This window comes from Rhinolophus sinicus, chromosome X (genome assembly GCF_036562045.2).
Source record: "Rhinolophus sinicus isolate RSC01 chromosome X, ASM3656204v1, whole genome shotgun sequence".
Classification (NCBI taxonomy): Eukaryota; Metazoa; Chordata; class Mammalia; order Chiroptera; family Rhinolophidae; genus Rhinolophus; species Rhinolophus sinicus.
Genome location: NC_133768.1, coordinates 90,486,466 through 90,505,795, shown reverse-complemented (window position 1 = coordinate 90,505,795; position 19,330 = coordinate 90,486,466).

Sequence of the window (19,330 nt, the reverse complement as noted above, 5' to 3'; positions counted from 1 at the left end):
CATGTATATATTACGTTGTCCATTCTCCACCCAGAGTCAGTTGCCCTTCCATCACCATATATATATATATATATATATATATATATATATATATATATATATATATATATTTTATATATGTACTATTGTTTATTTAACCTACTTTTTTTCTCAGTTACAGTTGACATTCAATATGATTTTATATTAGTTTCAGTTGTACAGCATAGTAGTTAGACATTTATACAATTTATGAAGTGATTCCACAAATTATAGTATCTACCTGGCGCTATATGTAGTTATTACAATATTATTGACTATATTCCCTATGCTGCACTTCACATTCCCACGACTGTTTTGTAATTACTAACTTTTATTTATTTATTTATGTATTTATTTATTTATTTAAATTTATTTTTTACATTTATTGGGGTGACAATTGTTAGTAAAATTACATAGATTTATTTGCATTTCTCTGATGATTACTGACATTGAGCATTTTTTCGTATGTCTATTGGCCATTTCTAGGTCCTCTTTGGAGAAATGTCTATTCAGGTCCTCTGTCCATTATTATTTTTTTTTTGATTAAATTTATTGAGGTGACAATTGTTAGTAAAATTACATAGATTTTCAGGTGTACAATTCTGTATTACATCATCTATAAATCCCATTGTGTGTTCACCACCCAGAGTCAGTTCTCCTTCCATCACCATATATGTGATCCCCCTTACCCTCATCTCCCACCCCCCCACCATCCTTACCCTCTGGTAACCACTAAACTATTGTCTGTGTCTATGAATTTCTGTTTCTCATTTGTTTGTCTTGTTCTTTTGTTATTTTTGGTTTATATACCACATATCAGTGAAATCACATGGTTCTCTGCTTTTTCTGTCTGACTTATTTCACTCAGCATTACACTCTCAAGATCCATTCATGTTGTCAAAAATGTTCCTATATCATCTTTTCTTACCGCCGAATAGTATTCCATTGTGTATATATACCACAACTTCTATATCCATTCATCTATCGAAGGACATTTTGGTTGTTTCCATGTCTTGGCCACCATAAACAAAGCTGTAGTGAACATTGGAGCACACGTCATCACCATATATTTGATCCCCTTTACCCTCATCTGCCACACCCCAGCCCCCAAACACTCTGGTAACCATTAAACTATTGTCTGTGTCTATGAGTTTTTGTTTCTTCATTTGTTTTTCTTGTTCTTTTCTTGTTTTCAGTTTTATACACCACATATCAGTGAAATCCTATGGTTCTGTACTTTTACTGTCTGATTTATTTCACTTAGCATTATAATCTTGACATCCATCCATGTTGCCACAAATGGTACCACTTATTTCATATTTTCTTATGGCCAAATAGTATTCCATTGTGTCTATATACCACAACTTCTTTATGCAATCATCTATCGAAGGATACTTTGGTTGTTTCCATGTCTTGACCACCATAAATAAAGCTGCAATTATATTGGCGCACATATGTCTTTATGGATAAACGTTTTCAGATTTTTGGGATAGACATCCAGGAGAGGGAATGCTGAGTTATATGGTAATTCTATTCTTAATTTTTTGAGAAAACTCTACACTGCCTTCCATAGCGGCTACATCAACATGCATTCCCACTAACAGTGTATGAGTGTTCCTTTGCCTCCACAGCCTCTCCAGCACTTGTTACTATTTGTCTTGTTGAAGATAGCCATTCTAATTGGGGTGAGGTGATATCTCATTGTGGCTTTTATTTGCATTTCTCTGCTGATTAGTGATGTTGAACATTTTTTCATAGGTCTATTAGCCATTTATATGTCCTCTTTGGAGAAATGTCTCTTTAGGTCCTCTGCTCATTTTTAATTGGATTGTTTTGTTGTTGTTGTTATTGTTGAGTTGTATGAGTTCCTTACATATTTTGTATATAAGCCGTTTTTGGGTTGTTTGTTGAAAATTGTCTGTCCATATTTATGTGGGTTTATTTCTGGGTTCTCAAATCTGTTTCATTGGTCTGTGTGTCTGTTTTCCTGCCAATACAATGCTGTTTTGATTTTGGTTACTCTGTAGTACAAGCTGAAGTCAGGGAGTGTGATACCTCCAACATTGTTCTGTTTTCTTAGGATCACTTTGGCTATTTGGGGTCTTCTGTGGTTCCATACAAATATGATGGATTTTTTTTTTTTTTTTGGTATTTCTTTTAAAAATGCATTGGGATTTTGATGGGTATTACATTAATTCTGTATATTGCTTTGGATTATATGGCCACTTTAACTATGTTGATTCTTCCAATCCATAACCATGGAATGTATTTCCATTTCTTTGTGTCTTCTTCAATTTCTTTAAAAAATGTCATAATGTTTTCAGCATATAGGTCTTTCACATCCTTGGTTAAGTTTATTCCTAGGTATTTTATCATTTTTATTGCAATTCTGAAAGGAATTGTTTTTCTTTTATTTCTTTTTCTGATATTTTATTGTTTACAGGAATGCAATGGACTTTTGTACATTGATTTTGTAGCTGGCAAAATTACTGTATTTGCTTATTGTTTGTAATAGCTTTTTGGTGGAGTCTTTAAGGTTGTCTGTATATAACATCATGTCATCTGCAAAGAGTGACAATTTAACTTCTTCATTCCTCATTTGGATGCCTTTTATTTATTTCTCTTGTCTGATTGCTCTGGCGAGGACTTCCAACACTATGTTGAAAAGCAGAGGTGATAGGGGACAGTTCATGTTCCTGAACGTAGAGCAAAGGGCTTCAGCTTTTTACTGTTAATTATAATATTAAATGAGGGTTTGTCATATATGGTCTTTATTATGCTAAGGTATTTACCTTCTATACCTATTTTTTATTAAAATTTTTTTTGGTGGGGTTTCTTTTCTTTTTTTTTTCTTTTTCTTTTTTAAATTTATTGAGGTGACAATTGTTAGTAAAATTACATAAATTTCAAGTGTACAATTCTGTATTACATAATGTATAAATCACTTTGTGTGTTCACCACCCAGAGTCAGTTCTCCTTCCATCACCATATAGTTGATCCCCTTTACCCTCATCTCCCACCTCCCACCCCCCACCTCCCTTACCCTCTGGTAACCACTAATGTATTGTCTGTGTCTATGAGTTTTTGTTTTTCATTTACTTGTCTTGTTCTTTTGTTGTTTTGGTTTTATATACCGCATATCAGTGAAATCATATGTTCCCTTGCATTTTCTGTCTGACTTATTTCGCTTAGCATTATTTTATTAAGTGTTTTAATCACAAATGGATGTTGTATCTTCTCTGAGAGCCATTTTCATAGTCATGCTTCCAAACTGTGTTGCAACTTGATGGCTTACTATTGATATATAAAGAAGCCCCATAAGATGAATTTGAAAGGAGAATTAATAATGGAATCATACAATTTTTGAGCTGGAATCGGCTTTAGAGGATTTTCCCATGGTTCAAGAACTGAAAATTAGGCATACCTTTTCAGTGGTGAAGCTTTTCAATCCAATGAGCATTCTTGTATAAGAACCTCAAAAATCCCACTTGGGTTTCATCCAGTCTAGAATTACAAAAACTGGGACCCCCAAACAAAAAAGGTGTCTTGGGATAGGCCTGGTTGTCCTTTGTGACATCATCTTTAAAGCTAAGGGACCTCTAAACAACCCAAATTTCCCTTTATAAGCCATTTGAGAGATGACACAAGCAGTTTATATTATCTGCCTCCCTCCTGTCTTGGAACACTGTGTTCACTACAATTTCAGTTCATTGATCCCAAAACTATTTTCCTAGAATTTCACATTTGGTGTATGTCTGGGAAGCTTATTTTCATACTTCTGGGAATATGTGAGTCTTCCCTTTCAGACTCCTGAGCAAAAACACAACAAAACAAAGCAAAACACCAAAAATATATCAACAACGTCATTCAGACAATCATACTTCTGTCACATTCCTCTGCTTAATACTTGAAGTAGCTTTTAATTCTCTATTGGAGCTGAAAAGTATTGGTCAGTTTGGCATGTAGATCCTGACAATAATTTAATTATTAATCATCTATATCAAGACTCAGCAAACTATGTCCTATGGGCTGCCTCCCCCCTGTTTTTGTAAATAAAGTTTTATTGGAACACAGCCATACTCTTATGTATGTATTGTCTTTGGCTGTTTTCCCACAACAGTCTAGAGCAATTGCAGCAGAGATAGTGGCCCACAAAGCCAAGTATACTTAATATCTAGTCCTTTACATAAAAATGTTGATAGCATCTGTTCTATATCACAATTTTCAATTGGAAATGTACCACATGATCATAAGAGGAGCTTTTGAAAAAAATACAGATTGCTAGAATGCTACCTTGGTCCTACTGAATAAAAACATTCGTGGATGGTTCTTGGGTTTCATGTTTCAAAAAATACTGATATACCTGTGGTAGGAAGCACTGCTCTTCATGAACATTTTAACTTACAAGGTCTGACAATTACATCCCCAAACATGCTACTGTGTCCTTACATTCGCATCATTAAACAAACAACTCGGTACGGTTTCATAACCTTGTTATATCAGTGTCTCACAACTGTGTTCATGTAGATAAGGGCCGTTGTCTTGCTGAGTGGCATTCATTATTGTTGTGTGTTTTTGTGTGCTGTTGTGAAAATAACTGAGCTTGAATTAGAGCAACGACAAACACTAAATTTCTTGTTAAACTTGGCAAGAGTGGAAGTGAAATCAGGGACATGTTAGTCCAAGTTTATGGGGATAATGCCATGAAGAAAATGACAGTGTAAAAATGGATTAAATGATATTCTGAGGAGAGAGAACGCGTCACTGATGGAGAGGTCAGGATGGCCAGTAATGAGCAGGACTGATGAAAACATTGCAAAACTTCATCTCACAGTCAGTTGACTGTGAGAAGCATAGCAGACCAAGTAAACATCAATAGAGAAACAGAAAAATCTTAACTGAAAATCTTGACATGAGAAAGGTGTGTGCAAAAATGGTACCGAAGGAACTCATTGATGAAAAAAGCAAAAGAGAGTCGAAGTTTGGCATGACCTTTTGGAGAGGCAAGATGATGTTTTAGGCAATGTTATCACTGATGATGAAACATGGGTGTACCAATACAACTCTGGAACAAAGCGTCAAAGTGCAGAATGGAAGTCAGCCAATTTTCCACAACCAAAATTTCCATCAGTCCAAATCAAGAGTCAAAATGATGTCGCTAACCTTTTGGATATCAGAGGAATTATTCATTATGACTGTACCAACTGGACAAACAGTTAACCAAGTTTACTGTTACAGAAAAAGCGGAGAACCATGTGATTTCACTGATATGTGGTATGTGAACCAAAAACAGCAAAAGAACAAGACAAACAAATGAGAAACAGAAACTCATAGACACAGACAATAGTTTGGTGGTTGCCAGAGGGTAGGCGGGGCGTGGGTTGGGGGGTGGGAGATTAGGGTAAGGGGGATCGAATGTATGGTGATGGAAGGAGAGCTGACTCTGGGTGGTGAACACACAGTGGGATTTGTAGATGATGTAATACAGAATTTTACACCTGAAATCTGTGTAATTTTACTAACAATTGTCACCCCAATAAATTTAATAAAATAAAATTAAAAAAAAAAAGAAGTGCTGAAAAGGCTGCATGGAAAAGTTAGACGAAAATGACCTGAACTTTTTTCCAATTTGAGGCTTTTGCATCACGACAATGCACGAGCTCACACAGCACTGTCTGTGAGGGAGTTTTTAGCCAGTAAACAAATAACTGCAATGGAACACCCTCCCTACTCACCTGGTCTGTCCCCCAATGAGTTCATTCTGTACCTGTAGATAAAGGAAATAGTGAATGGAAGACATTTTTATGACATTCAGGACATCGAGGATAATACAATGACAGCTCTGATGGCCATTTCAGAAAAAGAGCTCCAAAATTGCTTTCAAAAAGGGTGGATTAGGTGTCAGTGCATAGCTTCCTAAGAGGAGTACTTCAAAGGTTACCATAGTGATATTCAGCAATGAGGCATGTATCACTTTTTCTCAGATGAATTTGCAACCTTAATTGTCAGACCTCGTATAACAATAGCTTGTGGGTACAATTTGAGTCGTATTAAAAATAGCAATTTAAATGTCACTAGTTCTTGCTAAAATTGATGACCTAGGATCTCCATGTCCCTTCCAATGTCACACCTAAGATATGATTGTAAGTTCCCAGGTTTTTGCTTTGTTTTGTTTTGTTTTGTGTTTGTGTGTGTAGTCTTAAGTAAGTTTTCCATTGCTGTTCACCACCTGCCGCCAATTATCATTAAATATTCATTGTGAATCTTCATGTCCATAATGCACTGTCCCATCTACAGATATAGCCTTGCCTGCTAGCTACCTTTATCTTCTTTCACAACTGGTGAACCAGAGGCTGCAAGAGGCACTATGCTTTATTGTCAAACATGAACCAATCCTCCCTTTCCCCGCTGTGCTCCATAATATTACAGGCATACTCAGGTACAGATGCTGATATTCCAACATCTTACTTAGAGCTTAGCAAGACATTTCAGTTTTCATTTGTTCTCCATACGTCTCAATCATGAATCCAATATGGACTGGGTCAAGAAACAAACCTGATGTATTCAGATTCATCCGTTTTTTGCTTCTCTGTTAAGCTTGTCACAGCTGGTTACTTGTTCACTTAGAAAGAATTCTCTCCTAGAAGGTTTCTCAGGCCCTAAAATAAGTAGCCCACCAGTTCCCCAGGCATGACAAGGTGTGTCAGAATCCTATCTCAGGCTCATGTTGGGAAACCATTCACTTCTCTGGCCTCTAGCTCTTACACCTCAACCCTTTAAAGACTGCTTAGCAAAAATGTCAGCTCTGTAATTAGCGTGAGGCTGAAATCCTTAGACTGTTTAAGTGTCGATTTGTTCTTATTAGGAAGTAAGTCATACATTCCTGAAGGAAAGGGTTGGCTGGGATATAGAAGACAATGAATTATATGTTGAGAGATATTGCCAAAGTTGAATGTGTCTAAAGAAAGCTATTCAGGGTGTTTAAGGAATTTAGAAATTATTTTAATTCAGGAGATATAGATATCTGAACTCGAGAAGACAAGGAAAAAGGGAGATACCAGAGATGTATTCAATTATTTGAAAGGATGGTACATAGAATGATATAACTTGTTCTTTGTAGCTGAGTTGGGCAGGATTAGGACCAGTAAATGAAAGCCAGAATGAGACAGTTAAATTCAATCTAGAAAAAAGACTTTGTGACATTAAATCAGATTGTTGTGAAAAGCAGTAAATTTTTTACTCTACATGTCCTAGTTAAATGCAGATGGCAAGTCCCTGGGATTTGGCATGTGGGACTCTTGCACTGGATGAGAAGTTTGGCTAGGTCTAAGATTTCAAATTGTGCTCTGAGAGGTCCTAAAGTGTTCGACATCAATGCATCAGAAGCAGCTAGTTAGACAATGGGTGGGGAAGGTAAGACAAAAGAGATAAAAGTAAATTTAAAATAAAGCTGAGAAGGCAGAGTAATATTGTAGAGTCATTCTTGAACAACATTGAATCCCGAGTCTCTAGGACACCATTTTTCATATAATACGCACTCACTAAATAATCAGTGAATGAATGAATGAATGAATGAGAGACAATTCCAAAAATAATGAATGAGAAAAATTACTAATAACAAGAGTAAAATAATAGAATACAAGAAGAATAAAGGAATGCCAGCAATATGTGTTTGTGTATGTGGAGGGAGGCAAGTGTGGAGGAGAAGTGATTTATTACTGAAGATGCCTGGAATAGAAAAAAGTGATTTTTGAGGTGAATTTGAGTTTTGAAGAAGGTTAAAAATATAGAATACCAGAGGGTGAAGTAAGAGAAAGCAGAACAGGAGGTGACGTCATAGGAATGGTGGCCTTCTTGAGTTCTCCTCCGGAACCTACCACAAATTGAATAACTATAACCCATCAAAGGACTTTCTGCTCATCACACAGAACAGCTAAGAGACTCGTACAAGGATTACTTGAAGGTGGACAATTCAGGCGAGCAGGGTAAAAGGGAAGGGAGTGGTGCAGAGATGGGGCCCCCGTTGTGCCTGCAGGATGCGGGGGCCTCAGGACACAGAACAGAGATCACAAGAGCCAGGAGGTGGGCTCTTTCTCTATATCCCACAGCATCTCTGCAGCTGAGAGGTCAGTGTATCCAGTGTTTGAGGCAGTAAGCTCAGCTGAGATCTCCAGTTGTGCCCTGGGTCAGACAAAAAAACAAATGGCATACCTGGGCCCCTCCACCGACTCTCCGTCAGCAATCCTACACCCGCCATTCCAGAGTCTCAAGCTGGTCCCTGAACTGAAGATTAGTGCCAGATTACAGAGGAGCTGTTGTCTTCAGAACCTGGAAAAAGCCACTTTATAGCTGTGACCAAGGGAAGAGGCTAGAAAGAGTCTGACACTACAGGGCTGGGAGACAGAAGATACCTCCCTTCCCAGCCCCCACCTTTTCTGAGCTGCTGTGGCAGGACAATTATAGCTACGGAGACACACACAGAGGTAAAGCAGGTGGCAGAGACAGCTCTGGGCTTTCAGCAGCTCAGAAATCTCGCGCCCTGCACACCCCCCAACAGAAGTGCCCTAAGACTCAGGAGACCTGGGCACAGGGAATAAACCCACCTCACAGTGGCTTGTGTGGTGGTCTCAGGGCACATATGTGCAGGTGAGAGCAGAAATTGCACTGAATTTGTAAAAACGACTATCCACACCCCATAGACCCACTCATCTAGAACTGTAGTGCCAGGGTCACTCTGGGTGTCAGGTGGCCAGCTCTGCCTCCACAAGATGCAGAGGACCAGGATTCTTTGTTCAGCAAAGGAAAACCTAGAGAGACTATTTGGAGGGCTTAAGCCAAGAGTGGCACTGGTTTATTTTTGTGTGTTTTTTGTTTTTGTTTTTGTATTTTTGTATTTTTGATATTTTTGCCTGTGTTGAATGTGGGTTATCGGTTGTTTTTACATGTGAGTGTATTTGGTTTTATTCTTTGTTGTTGTTGTTGTGCTTGTTGATCTGTTTTGTTCTGAAATTGCCCTACACAAGGCCCCACAACAAGAGGCACAAGATTCAACATACCTAGAGGCCAACTCCAGACCAAACCAGAGAATTACCTGGTTTGACCTACAAGTGACACACCCAGAGGGAATTCTCTACAGGCACAAGAGTCCATTGGGACCAAGACTCATCTGAGCGGTCAACCCTCATGCACCAGCTCATCCACTGTGGGTATAGCCAATTCTCACAACTAGTCAGCTTAGGAGTCATTCTCATCTACTGACAGCCAAACGCAATTAAAGCTCAACTTTAACAGGACAATATACACAACACAATGGTCACCTTTGTAGCACACTCACAGAAGAATAGGGAAGTGGTACAAGTCAAATATAAAGGACACATGCTACATCAGATAACCCAGCATAAACCAAAAACCCTAGGGTATCTACCTAATACATCGAAGCAAACACAGAGAGTCAGCCAGAATGGGGAAACAAAGAAACATGTCCCAAATAAAAGAACAGAAGAAACCTCCAGAATTGGAGCCAAATGAAATAGAGGCAACCAACCTATGAGAGACAGAGTTCAGAACACTGATGATAAGAATGTTTAAGAAGCTTAGTGATGACATAAAGAAGGATAGAGAAATCATAATGAACAACCAGTTAGAACTAAAGAATACAATAACTGAAATAAAGAACACACTTGAAGGAATTACCAGCAGGTTAGATGAGGCAGAGGATCGAATCAGCGACTTAGAAGACAAGTTAGCAGAGATCACCCAAGTGGAGCAACAAAAAGAAAAAGAATAAAAAACAATGAAGATGGTTTAAGAGACCTCTGGGATAACATCAAGCGCAACAACATGTGCATCATAGGAATACCAGAAGGTGAAGAGAGGAAGCAAGGGATCGAGAACATATTTGAGGTAATAATGACCGAAAACTTCCCTAACCTTGTGAAGGAAACCGACATACAAGCCCAGGAAGTGCAGAGAGTTCCAACCAGGGTGAACCCAAACAGGCCCACACCAAGACACATTATAGTTAAAATGGCAAAGGTTAAAGACAAAGAGAGAATCCTAAAAGCAGCAAGAGAAAGACAGTGGGTTACATACAAGGGAACTCCCATAAGACTATCAAATGACTTCTACAGAAACTCTGCAGGACAGAAGGGAGTGGAAGGAGGTATTCAAAGTGATGGATTAAAAAGGCCTACAACCTAGATTGCTTTGTCCAACAAGGCTATCATTTAAAATTGAAGGAGAGATAAAGAGCTTCCCAGAAAAGAATAAGCTAAAGGAATCATTGCCAACATGCCAGCATTTCAGGAAATATTAAAAGGGCTTCTGTAACAGAAGAAAGATGAAAACAATCTAACAACAAACAACAAAATGGCAATAACTATGTACCTATCGACAATAACTGTAAATGTAAATGGATTGAATGCTCCAATCAAAAGACATAGGGTGGCTGAGTGGATAAGAAAACAAGATCCTCACATATGCTGTATACAAGAGACTCATCTCAGATCAAAAGACACACAGGCTGAAACTGAAGTTTTGGAGTAAGATATTTCATACACATGGAAATGAGAAAAAAACTGAAGTAGCAATACTTATATCTGACAAAATAGACTTTAAAATGAAGAATATATTAAAAGATAAAGATGGGCACTACCTAATAATAAAGGGATTGATCCAACAAAAGGAGTTAACCCTAGTAAACATCTATGCACCCAACATAGGAGCACCTAAATAAATGAAATAGATATTGACTGACATAAAGACAGAGATCAACAATGACACTATGATAGTAGGAGACTCAACACACCTCTGACAACAACGGACAGCTCCTCCAGATAAAAAGAATTAATATAGTTGAAGTGTCCATACTGCCTAAGGCAATATACAGATTCAACACAATTCTTATCAAACATCCAAGGATATTTTTCACAGAAATAGAACATATAATCCTAAAATTTGTATGGAACTGTAAAAGACCCTGCATAGCCTTGGAAATCTTGAGAAATAAAAACAAAGTGGGAGGTATCACAATACCTGACATCAAACTACAGTACAAGGCTATAGTAATAAAAAAGCATGGTATTGACATAAAAATAGACACATAGATCAATGGAACAGAATAGAGAACCCAGAAATAAATCCATGCCTATATGGTTATTTAATCTACGACAATGCAAGCATCAATTTACTTTGGGGTAAAGACAGTGTATTCAATTCATGGTGCTGGAAACCTGGACAGACACATGCAAAAAAATGAAGCTGGACCACCTCCTTACACAATATACAAGAATAAATTCAAAATGGATTAAAGTCTTAAATGTAAGACCTGAAACCATAAAACTCCTAGAAGAAAATGTAAGAAGAAAGTTTACAGACTTTATGTGGAGTAATATTTTTACTGATATATCCCATTGGACAAGGATAGTAAGAGAAAAAATAAACATTTGGGATTATGTCAAACTGAAAAGTTTTTTCACAGCAATGGAATACATCAATAAAACAAAAAAGGAGCCTACTGAATGGGAGAAGACATTTGTCAATGATATATCTGATAAGGGGTTAATATCCAAAATCTACATAAAAATAATCATTCAATTCAACACCAAAACAAACAAACAAACCAATTAAAATTGGGCAGAGGACATGAAGAGACATTTTTCTAAGGTTGACATACAGATGGCAAACAGATATATGAAAAAATGCTCCACCTCACTAATTATTAGAGAAATGCAAATAAAAATCACAATGAGCTATCACCTCACCCCAGTCAAATGGCTATCATCAATAAATCAACAAACGACAAGTGCTGGCGAGGATGTGAAGAAAAGGAATCCCTCGTGCATTGCTGGTGTGATTGCAGATTGGTGCAGCCACTATGGAAATCAGTATGGAGGTATCTCAAAAAACTGGAAATGGAACTACCTCATGACTCAGCAATTCCACTCCTAGATATCTATCCAGGAAAATCCAAAACACTAATCTGAAAAAATGTATGCACCCCTGTGCTTATTGCAGCACTATTTACAATAGCCAAGACATGGAAACAACTGAAATGTCCATCAGTAGATGACTGGATTGAGAAACTTAGGTATATTTATACAATGGAGTATTATGCAGCCATAAAGAAGAATGAAATCTTACCATTTGAAACGATATGGATGGACCTAGAGAACATTATACTAAATGAAATAAGTCAGACAGAGAAAGACAAATACTATATGATCTCACTTATATGTGGAATCTAAAGAATAGCATAAATGCACAAAATAATCGAAACAGTTTCAGAGATATGGAGGAAAAACTGAGGGTTGCTAGATGGGAGGGTGGGTGGGGATGCGGGAGAAGGAAAGGAAATTAGAAAGCACAATGGTAGCCACAAGATTGCCATAGGGATATGAAAGTCAATTTGGGGAATATAATCAATAATGTTGTTTAGATTTTGTAGGGTATCCAATGGACACTTGTCTTATTAGGGAATCCACTTCATGGATGGTGTAGATCCCTGATCACTGTGCTGTACACCTGAAGCTGAAGCTGAATAACAATGAATGTCAAATATATATATATATATATATATATATATATATATATATATATATATATATATAGTCACAAGAAGTAGAGTACAGCATAAGGAATAGAGACAGTGGAAACGTAATGGCTGCATGTGATATCAGAGGAGTAGTAGATTGGGGGAGGGGGGTTATCACTTTGTGAGGGGTATAAATAATAAATGTCTAACTATTACAGTGTTTTGTACACATGAAACAAGTAAACAAATTGGAAAAAAACCTCAAAGACACAGACAACAATTTAGTGGTTACCAGAGGGTAAGTGGGGAGGGGGTTTGTAGAAAAGGGTAAAGGGGGTCAAATATATGGTGATGGAAAGATAACGGACTCTGAGTGGTGAACACACAACGTTATATATAGATGATGTATTATAGAATTGTACACTTGAAACCTATGTAATTTTACTAATAATTATCACCCCAATAAATTTAATTAAAGAAAAGAGAGAGAGAAAGAAGAACAATGCAAATTCCATAGGATCAGGTATCTTATCTATCTTGTTTATTCCTATATTTCCAGTACATTATAGAGTTCTTGGCATGGAGTAGATGAAACAATAATTTGTTAAATGAATGCATGTATACATATGGCGTGATGAAAATTAGTCATGTACAGAAGACAATGAATTGATCTTAGAATTTCAAATTTGAAAATTGCCAGTGGTTTTCGATTTGTTTCCAAACTTCCACCTGTATATTATATTCTAGAATTTCCTTTTTCTGGATAAACATCCCTAGCATCTCCAACCATTATTTATGTTATATTTTGTTTATGCCATTTGCTAGCTGTGTGTGTGTCTGTAAATTCATGACCACTCTGAAATTCTGTTTCCTTATTTGTGAAATAGAGATAGAAACATAATACCTCATAGAGCTGTTGGGAAGATTCAGTTAGATAATTTGAGTAAAGAGTTGGCATGCAATAGATGCCCTTTTTTTTTCTTGCAAAAGTTGAACATGGTATAGTGGAGTCATCTATACGTTGGTTCAGATATCGGTACCACAACTTATTAGCTGTTTGAACTTGGACATCTATTTAATATCTCTAATCCTCAAAGACTAGTCTTGCTCAAAGGACTGTTGTAAGCACTAGATGAGATAATATATATAAATTATTAAACACAGAACGTTATAAGTGCTTAATAAGTGGGAGCTGTTGTGATTATGACTATCTGGCTAGATCCCAAAGGCTTGTATCCTGATCTCCCTCTCCTCAACACATTCCCAATTGATGCACAGCCTTCTGAAGGAGTGGTGGCCAGAAGTCAATAAAATACTACTAGTGTGTTCTGACCAGAGGACAATGTTTAATACTGCAGGTTAGGCTGTATTAGCTGTTTGTTTGTTTGTTTGTTTTGTTTATTTTTAGTAGCCCTTGATCAATGCTGATTCATATTGAGCTTACTGGGAGGAGTATTATGCACAATGCTAAATCATAATCTCCCTACCCTTCTCTTGTCTTTGTACAAGTGATTTCTTAGACATATATTCACAACATCTTTTGGGTCATAGGTCTCATCTATTTACTTCCTAGGCATGGACAAGGCAGTTAACTTTAGAGCACTCAGCTTCCCAATTGTAGGATAGGCACAGTAGCTTATATCTACTTGAGGAAGGTGTCCAAAGAGCTGATAAATTTGAAAAGTCCTAGGAGATTTCCTACATGAGACGAAGGAAAACCTGTTACATGAAATAGTAATATTTTTTCCCCCAGAATGGTTGGCTATATTTCATCGCTTTCTCTAAATACACACTGGAACAATTCAGATGTTTTCAAAGGATATTATTTAATCAACATGCCATTAGGCTTGCCCAGGTTGATTGTGTTAATAACACTTGATCTTGTACATTGAAAAATACATTATTAAGAGGCCTCTAAAGTCTATGGTAAAGGCAATGAGAAGCTGAGTTCTCAATTTAAAGTATTTTTCTATAATAGTAGATGATGGGGGAATTTCTATCCTTATATGTACCTGTATTTGTACTGTATTGTGAACAATAATAAACAAAACAGCATAGAGTTTAAGAGCATGGGCTCTGAAATAAGACTGCTTGGATTTGAATTCTAGCTGTACCATATACTAGCTGTGTGACCTTAGGCAGATTATTTAAGCCTAAGTTTCCTTATCTATAAAACTGGGATAAAAGCAGTAATTACCTCATGGGGTTTTTATGAGGATTAAACAATTTTTTTTGCACGTATAATACTTAAAATAATGCCTGGTCGGTAATACGTGCTATGTGTTAGCTTAATTGTTATTCTAGTATTATTATACTGCCAGCTATAATTCTAATATTATTTTCCTGCTGAGCTTTCCAGATTTGTTAATCGGCACAAAACTTCTGATTGATATCCCAATCCATTAGGAAATTTTGTTGGCTGCACCTTCAAAATATATCCAAAGTTTGCCTACTTCTCATCACCTCCACCTCTATTGAACTGATCCAAACCAGATGTCTCTTTTCTTAATTATTGCAATAGTCTTCAAATAGCTCTTTACTTTCATCCTTGCTCCCACCTCCCAGTTTTTTTTTCTCAACAGAACAACCAGAGTGACTATTTAAACCTAAGTTTGATCATGACTTTCCAATGTTAAACACCTTCCAATGACCTTCATTTCAGAGCAAACCCTAAGGCCTGTACATGGTCTTAAAGGCCCTTTATGATTGAGGCCCCATGATCACTCTGATTTCCTTTCCTTAGCCTTCCTATTAATCACTCTACTGCAGTCATCCTGTCATTTTTGTTATTTCTCAAACATGTCAGGCAGGCTTCTCAGGGACTTTGTGTTTACTTTCTTTTCTGCCTGGCAACTCTTCTCCCAGGTATTGACATGATTCTCTTTCTCACTTCCTTCAGGTCTTTGCTGAAAACTCATTTTTTGGTGAAGTCATTCTTGAACCTATGTTTAAAACTGCATCCCTTCCAAAATCAGCACCTCCTATTTCCTAATTGTGAATTTTTCTACATAACACTGAACATGATAGACACCATATATGGTTTAAGTTATTTGAATATAACTGTCTTAATCTTTCCCCATTGGAATACAAGTTCTTTGCCATCAGGTACAATGTTTTGTTCAGTGCTATAATAGATCTGAACTTGTCCACGTAGGTACTGAATAACTTGAATAATGTTGAAGCTGTTCTATGGATGTTGTCTGAAAGAATTTCATAGTACTTGGAAACAGTAGATTCTAAATACATTGGGCCTCAGTATACTCCCTAATGATCTTGATTTTTTTTTCAGTTAGAGTGTTACCCCTCATAGTCAATTGAAGGATAGTTATGTATCTTATCAGAATTTAGTGAGTGAATGTGTACTAGGAAAGAAATAGTAACTTGAATACCCTACTGGGGTGAGCATCACAGAGGAGTTAGAAAATCTAAAATAATAGAATTCTTAAGCAGAAAGAATCCTTAAAGACCTTAGTGAACATATAATTCTTTTTCTTAACATATAATTCTTTATTTAACACATGTACAAATGAACATGCAAAAGGCCTCATAGTTTGTAAGCAGCATATTGAGCTTTCAGATTTTAGTCCAGTTATGAAGTTCAGTGCCACTTTCATTATATGTGATCATCATCTCTAGCTAGGAGCCAGTGTACTGTCTAATTAAGGGACATTCAACGTATAGAAATAAAACAACTTGAGATCAACTCTAAAACTAAATGTAATGAGGGCAAAATAACATTGTTAAACCTGGATCCTGAAGGGAAGGGAGAAAGAATGGTCAGAATGGATATGGGTTAATCTGAAAAGCTTCTTTTCAATACAATTCAATGTATTTTTGAGGGAGATAAAGGCTTGAAGTGGAAGAGGGAAGAGCTCATATTGTAGATGAGGAAAGGAAATATACTGCTCGAAATCTTAGACTGGGGATTAGCTAATTATTTCTTTTTTATATGTTTCTTTCTGGGAGTCAAGGTTACAGAAAAAAAGGTAACTTTGGCTAGAGCAAAATGATCGAATCTTTGCAAAGTGAGGCACATTTTACTCAAAACAACTTTCTCCCTGTCTTGGCATAGAATTAACCCCTGGTAGTTTGCAGAATGTAAAATAATTTATGAGACTGTACAAGAGTAAATAAAATTTATTGAAAGTCAAAAAGAAAGAGAGAGAGTTCTTTTTGGAACTGGCAGAAGTTTCGTCAGGTCAGTAAAGTCTAAAAGAGAGAGAGCTGTGGAGACAGAGGGGTAAGAGAGAGATACTGGCAGGGTTTACCCAGAGCACTCTGATGGAGACAGCTGCAGAAACAGAGGGGTAAGAGAGATACTGGCAGGGTTTACCCAGAGCACTCTGATGGAGACAGCTGCAGAAACAGAGGGGTAAGAGAGAGATACTGGCAAATGGAGTTGTGTCAGGGCAGACTCCTATGGGAGACAGCTGCACTGTTGAGAAAGAGTGCTGGGGTTTTATATTTTTCTAAGCAAGATGTAGGGTGCCTGTCAGGTTGCAGAGGGGTTGCCATTACAATTTTCTTCTCCTGGGAACTGTCCTGTTCCCATCTATGATGGATGTAAGCTTGCAGGGTGCTGCTGTTGTGATTGGGAACTGTTCTGTTCCCATCTATGATGGGTGTTTGTTAGTTTGCAGGGGGTTTCTGTTGTAATTGGGAACTGTTCTGATCTCATCTATCATGGAAGTAAGCTGCTTGTCAGCTTGCAGGTGCAGTGCTCTAGCCAGGGGAGTCAGAGCCAAGCAGTTGATGTTTAAGCTCGTTTCTGTTAGGCCACAATCTCGCTCCTGTTAACTCTTTGCCTGTCCCACCCTACCAGCTGACAAGCCCACTCCTGTTAACACCTGTCTCATCATTCACCAGGCTCATAGTTGCCTGACATACAATTTATGTGAAAAACAATGTTGTTTGTTAAGCAATCTTAAAATGGTTATATGAAAGTAAAGTTAGTGGTTTGTGAGTGCTAAGAGAAGGCGGAAATAGGATGGATTATTTCACATTTGAGCTAGGTACAGGCTGACCAAATAAAGGGAAATGGGTTTAGGAGATTGGAAAATAAGACCTCATTTCTGGAAGAAAAACAAAAAAGAGAAGAAATTTGAGCATCAATCTCTACATCATTCACATTTTGGGTTCTACCTGGCTGTGACAGAGATACACATTAATATTTTCTTCAAATGCATATACCAGACAATTATGTCACTTATTAGATGTGTGGTGTTTACCTCCCTAAATCTAAATGTCTTTATCTCTAAAATAGGTAATGACTGTAGTCACCTCATAGGGTGACCATGATGACCGGGTGAAAGGATGCATTATAAAGCATCTAAATCACTGTCTGGTATATAGTAGCCATTAAATCATATGTATCTCTTGTTCTGTATAATAAAGCTTCCTGGTTGTATTATATTTCATCAAATACATAACACGATAACATATATTATTTGTTCCTCACTTAAACTTGGTAAGGTGGATGGCATTTTGATGGTCATTGTTATTGCCAATAATTTTATTTTTAAAGGGCTCTTTGTTTGCCATTGTCATAACTTAAACACAATTGCTAGCTTATGCATAAAAAGGTATACCTTTCCTTCTTTTTTCTCTGCAGGATCATTCTCTGTATTACACTGTTTCAAAATCCAGGGACAAAGCCTGTATCTTTTTAAATGACTATTTCTGCAGCCACTTATTCCTTCTTGGTAACAAACAGATGTGACACAAGTGTTTTGAGAGTAGCTCTTTAAAGGTCACTATTATGTTTCTACTTTTAGAGATGGACTTTTCTGACATTTTATCCAGGGGGAGGACAATGTCTGTTTATGTTGATGATTTCTCATCCGTGAGTGTCCAGTTGGATGATATATAGAGGGTTATGGATGTTGAAGTGCCACATGCTGAGTCCAGGCTGGGCTTACAGCATATGTAAGGGTGATGGAGGCTACATGTTCCTTGTGTAACCTCCATGCGGGGTCAAACTTTCCCACTGTGTGCAGAGTTCTGGGCAAGAGCAACAAATGACACAGTGAACACCTAGGTGAAGGAATTGAATCAATCCATGTCTCTGAACACTATTGAAGCTCCATTTCTCAGAGACTTGACTCCTAGAAATACTCTTTGCATCTTTTGAGACACAGGCTAAGAGAGTGTGTTTGAGAGAAAGACAGAAGGAAAGAGAAAAAACACACTTGCACAGTCACAGACCAAAAAAACAGAGTCAAACTAAGAAAAACAGATTGAGTCAGACACAGATTGAGAAAAAAATAGGCAGAGAGAGATGGACCACGAATAATTCTATTACTCTCCATATTAATGTAGAAGTCTGCTTTGGTTGGAGTTCAAAGTGAGACAAACAACCTGCCATGGAGACTGTTTATAAAACCAGTAGCAAAATGTGTACTGGAATATGTCATTGTTCTGCTGAGAAACACTGGAGGTGCATGGAGCATGTGGGGAAATCTATAATCTAAAATAGCTATTGCATGAGCAATGCCTCTGGAGTCACCAAAATAGTCAACCTCTAGCAGTCAGGACTCCCACTCTGCATCTAGAAGACCAGAGGTGAGACAAAACCTATCAAATAAAATAATATCTACACCCAGGTAAAAGAGGCCTCAATCCACATATCCTGAAAGGCAGTTGCTTACGAAACAAATGAGTTATCTGTTAGATTTAGATCTGAGGAATGCTTTAATTATCTTGAAAGTGACTGCCTCAAGTTAACAATACTGGTCTTGATATTCCCACTGATGTGTGGTATATAAAGCTGAAAACAACAAA